Source organism: Dermacentor silvarum, chromosome 10, assembly GCF_013339745.2.
Source record: "Dermacentor silvarum isolate Dsil-2018 chromosome 10, BIME_Dsil_1.4, whole genome shotgun sequence".
Lineage (NCBI taxonomy): Eukaryota > Metazoa > Arthropoda > Arachnida > Ixodida > Ixodidae > Dermacentor > Dermacentor silvarum.
The window spans coordinates 24,010,663-24,019,671 of record NC_051163.1 but is presented as its reverse complement, the minus strand read 5'-3'; positions in this window follow the sequence as shown (position 1 = coordinate 24,019,671).

Here is a 9,009-nt window from a genome sequence, read left to right as displayed (position 1 = left end):
AGTATGGTGGTTATAAGATGATCATGTTACTCTGGGTGAACACAAAGCACACTGCAACATGTGTGAGAGGTTGAAATGTGATGCAAGAACAGTATTCTGTCTCATCTTGTTTTATTCATGCTATTGTGGATATTTTTAGCATCACAAGAGAGAGACACAATGAAAAGTTCAAGGTAGGTCACCACCTTCAATAACGCATTTTTTGAAAAAATTTGTTGTTTTTTTTAGATTTAGCATATTCAAGCGCCCTGTCTATTCAAGAATATTTAGCAAAAAGAATGATGTTATCTTAAGCCGTTCAAAAGTTATGACCACTTTTTCAACCCCCTCCTAGACGCATCCGAAACCTAAACTGAAGGTTTCTGAATCCACAGCATCTTCCATCTCGTCATAAATGTATCTTCGTATACATATTACGTAATGATAATTTGTTTAAGTACATTCTAAAGCTTTTGGAATCATTTTGTGGCAATGTTTTTGATTTATTTAAAAATTTCCACAAGAGGGCTGTGGGGTGCTGCGGCACTCTGTTTACATTGCACGCGTTTGCGTTGGTTTGCGTCTGCGTTATCTGTGCTTTTTGTACGCCATTTCGAGCTCGCGGATTTAGTTCTAGCCCTTCAATGCGAAAGTCATAGTACTCCTTGAAATATGGCAAAGTACAGGACCAAAAGGAAGCGTCAACGCAGTCACTGTCGCCATGTGAGGAATGCCGCACGTGAGGCAGCTGGAGACGCAAGATGGGCCAGAAAAAAAATGCGTGCTTCAGCTCGCTCAAAAGGAGATCGTGTCGCTTCCAAGGAGGGCCCAAGCTATGAGCCTGGTGGATTTTAGACATATTGAATACTTTTTTATTACATTGACATTCGGTTCTAATCTTTAACGCCATCTTTCTCAAAACGCGATTTTTCGCATCCTACCATTACGCGAACGGTCATAACTTTCCTTCTATAAATATTTTCGCATAAAATTTTGTGTGCTATTTAAATACGGAGCTGTGCATTCAAGCAGAATGACTGAAAACGAGTAATAACTTTTTATACTATTACCAAATGTGTGAAAAACAAGCTTGCCGGATATCAACTTTATCAGTGTTTTTTATGATAATGCACCTTAGCTTAGAGATGTGATTGTGGTGGTTAGATGCACAGGTTATAGTCCTCATTACGTAACTGCCAAGTCGAGTTTGAATCGCACCTACCATTTTGTAGTTAGAACTGTTGGCGCCACATACGCATTTTGGCATATTTTGATTTATAGAAATTTTTCTGTTTACATTTCTAGCAATTTCATCATTTTAATGTTTCAAACTACCTAGTAAGCTTTACATGCAAAAAATATAATTGTAACTTCTGAACTAGAATTGTAAATTTTTTTTCTCGAAGGTGGTGACCTACCTTAATAAGAAATGCAGAGGTTGGCCTGGTGTACATTCCTTTCCCACCACAAAATTGGTGTGTGGCAGGGTATTTCTTGTTCACCATCAATGGCTCATATTTTTGGCCAAGGAGCAGGTGGTTTTACGAGCATTTTCAATAAGTTTGTAGCGAAGATGAAACTTATTTCCTTTCCACCCTTGGCAGCTACCGCCTCTGTCCAACCTTATTGCCTGCAAGCGGTTGGTAGGTTTGCTGCTAAAGATGCCATTTTGCTTTGCAACTGACCTTACAAGAAATGGGGTTATATTTTACTCTCCTGCTGAACTTTTCAGTCATTCACTCGCAACACGCATTCACAGGTGTACCATCACTGCAGTCTACCGGTGCTAACGTATGGGGCAGAAACTTGGAGATTAACAAAGAAGCTCGAGAACAAGTTAAAGACCGCACAAAGAGCGATGGAACGAAAAATGTTAGGCCTAACGTTAAGAGACAGGACGAGAGCGGTGTGGATCAGAGAGCAGGTCGGAGGTTCTAACCTTCCCACTTAATCCCCCTTTTGTCTGACCCCTTTTCTTTCCTTGCGCCCTTGAGTACTGCAACTAAGATGCGAGACGCGCAATATGCTGCACACTCGCAAACTTGCGCAAAAAGCGCACTTTTTGACAATTTCCCGTGAAGACATTTAAATTAGTGCTGTTTGGCAAACTAAGGCAAACTGCCCCCCCCCCCCCCCCCCCTCCCCTGGCAGAGATCCTGGGTGCGCTACTTGGCGAGGCTAATAGGTGGTGTCCAAAACCCGACGTCAATGACGTGTTTTTCGGCTCCCGAAATCGCTTCCGCCGCAATCAACCAGCAAAACCATAGCCTTTGAGATCCGTATTTTAAATCCAGAGGGCGCCACCATATGGATGGATGGATGGATGGATGGATGAGGCTGAACCCTTAAAATCGGGTGGTGGCATGCGCCACCTAGCCATGACTATGAACATATTTTGTACTTTGTGTTGGGTGAAATTTCACCCCTGCCTTGATTTTATCCACCAATCAGATAACCTCTGTTTGGTTATTTCTACCCGCTTAAAGTCTATTTTGCTTTCACTATCCCTAAACCCCAATGCGTGGATTTGGACGCCGCCTATGGGAAGATTAGATAGACAGCGGTTCGACCCGTCTCCTTCTCATGTCCTGTATCTAGCGCTCTTACTTTTTTTTTTCTTTTTTCTTTTTGTGCAACATGAACCGACCGGCCCAAATTGGCACTTTGTTGTGAAAAATAAAAGCTCGTTGTTTCTAGCTAAAATATTACCTAATTGGCCTTATACTGATGTCATGATCTCCCATAAAACTTGCCAGGACGTTCGACTTTCGTCCTTAAACTAATGGCATAGAGATGGATTTGTACAGGGCAACAGACGATATGCGAAAGTCCGTAAGCAAACTTTTCCACACAGCTACCTTGCTTTATCCAATATGACCGCATTTCTGCTAGTAGCGCTAAAGCTGAGACACGCGTTTTGAAAGCTTGGACGAGGTGGCGAATGGACGGCGGCAGGAGGTCCCGCATATCGACTCTTCAATTACGACTCTAGTCCGAGGTCCGCCATCTTGGTTACGCCAAAAAAGGTGTGACGCCACGAAAATGAGCGGACGTAATTGGCTGGCGCTTCTATACAAATTCTCCTGAATTGGGTAGCGGTACATATGCCACTGCATTCTTAGGTTGACGCCGACTATGTGAGATACAGCTTCTCGATACAGCTCGGGACCAACTTCGATTTCAATATTCAAATACATATAAACCCAGAAATGCTTTTATGAGACAATCGATGGACCGATTGGAATGAACTTTGTTGAATCTGAAAGAGACAGTTAAATTCCAGTGACCGGAGAAAGCATATTTTCGATTTGGGGCCTGTAATATTTATCAGGAATTCCCGAAAATTTGAAGTCAGAATAATTGAAGCACAAAGTTTACAAATCGCCAACTCTGCGCCTAAGAGAGATACCACAGTTCTGTAATTGCGTCCGTTAGAGCATCTAAAGTGGACGAATTTAGAGCTCACGCGAAATTCTCACAACGTTCGCGAGGGTTTATCAAAAGTCCTACTTATATATATTAGTGGCATAATTCAGAGCGGTGTATAATACATCAATTATGTCCGCTTTACATGTATTATTAGGTGCAGTTTACATAATTGTGATATCGTTTTTGATTGCTGAGTTACAGAGTTGCCAACTTGATAAGCTATTTTTTTATTTCGCAGTTTTAAAAGAAGTTTTCTAAAAAGAATTGATGGCCCAAATAAAAAAAAAATCGCCTTCCTACAGTCAATAGATGCTAGCGTTTTCCTTTATATGCAACAAACCTAATCAATGTTACTGCAGCGGTTGCCGAGAGAAACGATTTCTTCATTCTCACTTACTTAGATAAGAGCTCGAGGCCATTTCTGCGTCTGTTCGGATGCAGTTAATTGTTTATCGATCTGCGAAGAAGGTCTATACATTGCATTCCTAACGTACTTTAATGAATATACGTTTCAAAAACAACATATGAACATCCGCGTAAGTGCGTGAGGCATCCTAATAATGCTAATCGCATTAATTAAGAAGAGTGCCGCGCGCGTTTCTTCAGGTTGCGCTTGTGTAGGGCTGCCGCAGCGATCGCAGTAATAGCCAACGCACCGGGTGTTCAAAATTAAACTTTATGGTTTTCCTTAAAATTAGGCACTGGGAGGCACACGAAGACTGCCTGTGGACATAAGTTATGTGGCCTGGGGGACATAAAGTGAGATGATAATTACCGCTGTCTGCAGCGCCAATTAACTAAAATTGAATAATTAACTTTTTGCTGACAGCAGTGATCAGTGGGTATTTTTGTATTGAAAAGTTAGAGGCAGTCGTGTTTCTTCACAGTATCAGCTGGAAGAATTCTTCTAGCGTGTCTGCGCTCCGAGAGATTCGGCTCCAAATTTTAATTGTCGTTCGCATGGCTACGCGTGCAAGAGAGTGAGGACCGGCGCAAAGCTCCTCCCTGATGTGACGCGGCTGTTGCGTGCGGCGTTTAGTCTGACAACAGGGCGGAGGCATAGGCAAAGATGATAACTGTTCCCCCCTTCCCACATCGGCTGGCGAAATAAAAAACTAAAAAATCGAAGAACCCGGAACCGCTGTCGTAACACGCGACCGCGCAGCCTGTCACTCAGCCGAGTGGCGCGCTGCGATCGGTAGCGATGTACCTTTTTAAAACCTTGTAATAAATTACACGCTCTACGCGGAGCACTTCTAGATGCGTCAATTAATGATCAGTAAGGAACTACCCAAACGACTCGGTACGTTTGTACAAAATCTTCAAAGTCGTTTCGGGGTCTCTTTAAAGCAGACACATTTGCGATCTTTTGATGGCGCGGCAGGCTCAGCGTACGGAAAGGTCGCCGGGTCGTTCCTGGCAAAGGTGCGTCCTGTTGCCGTGGGCACGTTGTCGGTTGCACGAACGAGTAATTCCATTTCTCTGGATATAGCTTGCGGCTAAACGAGGAATCGAAGCGGTCTTCTCCTAACACCGCCGCGTGCTGTGGAGAAGCCACCTTTGGCGAAGACACTTATGGCGCCAATAAAAACATGCAGGTGCACGAGGGAGATTTCTTGGTTGAATGTTTCCTAAAGTACAGAAACGGCACGTGATCACGTGCGCTCATCTTTAGTAGTGATGATGCTTAACTACTTTAGCTCGTACATAACATTCTGCGTTTACGTCTATATACAACTGCACACGATACCCAGATAAAAAAATGACCGGGTATCATAAATTTCAGCGTAAATGGATATATATATATATATATATATATATATAGTTTAATAGATCAATATGCAGCAGCAAAGATACTATTCAACAACCTGGCAAGAGAACAACAACTCACGATCGCCAGTCAGCTCTACAGTCTGTATAGGCGTACGTTTATCTGGATCAATTACTCACAGGGGACCCTAATCATGAGAAGGAAATTTACAGAAGAATAAAATTGTGTTGGAGTGCTTACGGCAGGCATTGCCAAATCCTGACTGGGAGCTTATTATCACTGTTGTTGAAAAGAAAAGTGTACAACCATTGCATTCTACCGGTGCTAACATATGGGGCAGAAACTTGGAGGTTAACAAAAAACGTTCGAGAACAAGTTAAGGACCGCACAAAGAGCGATGGAACGAAAAATGTTAGGCCTAACGTTACGAGACAGGAAGAGAGCGGTGTGAATCAGAGAGCAAACGGTGATAGCCGATACTCTAGCTTACATTAAGACAAAGAAATGAACCTGGGCAAGTCGTAATGCGTAGGGTAGATAAGCGGTGGACCATTAGAGTTACAGAATGGGTGTCAAGAAAAGTTAAGTGCAGTCGAGGACGGCACAAAACTAGGTGGGGTGATGAGATGAGGAAATTTACAGGTAGAAATTGGAATCAGCTAGTACAAGACAGGGATGATTGGAGATCGCAGGGAGATGCCTTCGTCCTGCAGTGGATATAAATATTGGCTGATGATGATGATACATATAGTGCTGTTTTGAAGCGACTGAATTTAAGATGGCTACTCAGCTAGACTCATAAAGTGTACTTTGTATTTGTACTGACGTACTGTACCATGCGACAAACGTTGGATCGACGAGTGTTCTATTTCACATAATTACAGCGAAGCTGTTCAGGGCTCACGTTTCGATCGTCGCGTCCGGCAATAGAAAAAAAAAAAAACTCTCATTGGTCGTATGCTGTATGTACGAGTGGCAGCGAGCGAGGGCGAGGGACGCGCGCTTTCACGGGGAGCGAACGCACGGCGGAGAGCAAACGCCACTTCCCAATGGAAGGGGAGTTGTGGTAGAGGAGGGGATCGAGACACTCTAGACTATAGTTTCTCACTATTTAGACTGTGCGTGCCCGCTCTCCCACTGCGGCGCATGCGCGCAGCCCTGCCGGCCTCTGCCGCCGACTCTATCTGGGCTATCGCCCGCCTCTGCCCTAACAGTGTCGACAACGGCGTTTAGCCGTTCGTCACGTAGCCAGCGTTTTGACAGCGGTTGTGGGCGGCCACACAAACAACGCGCACAACTGTTGTCAACGACGCCGTAAACGCCGCCGTCGTTGACAACAGTTGTGCGCGTTGGGGACGTGTTTATGAAGAACGTGCCAACCTTTGCCGTACACCCTATGGCGGTGTACCGTAGCGACCATAATGTCATGGTCCCTGTGGCCACTAAATAAATGAAAACCACCGGACCATATATATTTCTCATACTCTAATAGCTCAAATAACCAATTACACCATCATATCTTAATAGTCATATTTGGAAATACATAATTCCCACCATAGTACAGCTTCGCTGGTCTTCTAACTCCACCCCAGTGGAAGGGCTGACAGTTTTTTTTTTTCTGTTCTTACCATATAAATGACTGTTAAAGTTAACTCAACGAGGGGCAAGAGCCCATAACAGCTACTGCCGTGAAACGAGATTGTAACACTAGATACAGAGAACACATCCGCAAAGGCTACGAACACGCGACTTGTGTTTTTCTAGCCCGCAGAAGTACATCAAAGGGTATTTCGAAATGGGACTTCCGCCCGTTTTGCCCCGTGACAGCTGTTTCCTCGTTGGTGCACGTCAGCCTCCCCACAAACACGAGGCACTAACGACCTCACTGCACCTAGCGTGTTTATTCGGCGTATTTCTCCCAGAAAGCGCCACGCAGAATACCTAAGCCAGAAGCAAGGAGACGCGAAGAACCACCGAACTGCCAACGCTATTTTTCCCCTTTCTTCCTTCGAGGGTCGGGTGTCGGCAAGGCCCGAACAAGAATAAGAAGGCAAAGACGTGGGGGCGTTGCTTTTTAATCTTTGTCGCTCGCTTCATTCCGCGGGGACAATTTTATTTTTAAACGCACCTACGGCCGGCGAGCCGGGCGTTTCGGCAACGTTGGCCCCATGCCCGCGCGACGCCGTGGTCTACGCGGGGCCCCAACGCTGGGAAAAAGCGCCGCTGCTTTTTATTTACGGCACGCGAATGTGCCGCCGCCATCACCCCTGCGGTCTCTACGTTCTGACCAATGGGAGCGCTAGCGTCGTCTCCGTTTCCATGGCGACTGCTTTTATTTTGGATGCCTCTCCCCCCCACGGAACCTCGTCTAGCAGACGACCCCTCCAACCGTTCCGATCCGTAGCAGACGACGCGGCGAACGGGAACGTCGACGGTCGTCTGCCTGCGTCCTCCCAATTAGAACCGCTGATTGGGTCACGGAGAACGAGATTGCCTCCGTAATTGGTGACGTCACGGTGTGCGAAACGTGCCTTTTTGTTTGTTTGTATTTTTGTGTTCTTTTTTTTTCCGTTAAGCTCTTTTTGGCGTGGCGGTCACGTCGGAGTCATCTGAACATCCCGCCGGAAAGGATAATCGCTACGCAGTTTTATACTTCGTTTTCTCGGAGCAGACTTACGGAAGTGAAACGACCTGGGCTGAGTTGCCTTAGCGCCAACGTTCGTGACACGGGATTTCGTCGGAACACGAAAACAACAACAACAACAAAAGCAAGGATGGCCTACTCCGACTTAGCCGTGGTGGTTCTCGGTGAAGACACGTTTCTTGTGCGTGAGGTGTCATTGGTGTTCTGTGTTCTCCGTTTGTTACGACTTTGAGGACGACCACCTCTTCGTATTCGCTACGCAACTGCACCCTTGCACTTCGTCGACGCTCGAAGAAAAAACGTGGCCACGCCTTGGCTGTTTTGCGCAAGACTTGAAACAGGATGCCTTCCTGGGGATCTGGTTGTTTAAGGAGCTCCCAGAAGCACCAACGTGAGTTTACTTTTCATCTGCTTGTCTGCTGATCAGTTCTGTAATTTCCGTATAAGCTATCGCAGAACAGGCTACAGGATATCGCTTATAACCGAAGAATGCAAGACAAGAACAGCAATCTTAGCAAGAAACACGATAGTACAACGCACCAACAAATTCTTTAGAACGGTAGGCTGCGCATTGAGGTGACTAACTAGTTCCTCTTTGACACTTCAGCAAGACCTTAAAGGCCATCGTATTTAATCAATTCTCCTGTCATGCTGTCCGAGCAGTGATCGTTCAGATTGATTGGTGTGTCACTGTTATCGACGAACTGACAGTCTCGCGAAAGATATGAAGTGCCTGTCGTCACACTTTGAGAATGCGCGGGAGCGGAGGACGCGTTTGAACGACAATGTAATGTTCAGTTTACATAAAATATTGTGAAAGTATTAAGTACGCCACCTGTTCTTTTGAATGAACGCAGCAGTACTGGAGTTGAAATTTTAACAATTATAAAACGAAACATTAAGAGTATTCTTTTTCTCGGTGTAAATGTAAATGCTTTCTACTTGAATAATAACGGATCCTAATGTTACTCTTACATCCTGCGATGCACGTATGTCTTTTTGTTCATCTACCTGTTATAAATTCATTTTTTTTATCTAGCCGACATGCGTTTTTATGCGACTACAGTCGACTACAGCCGACATGCGACTTCAGTGTCGTGTTCATGCTGTAATCGCCGATTGTTGTGTCCTTCGGTCAAGCTGCTCCTATTAGGGGCAGCTTATACCCACAGCCTCGTTCATCTTT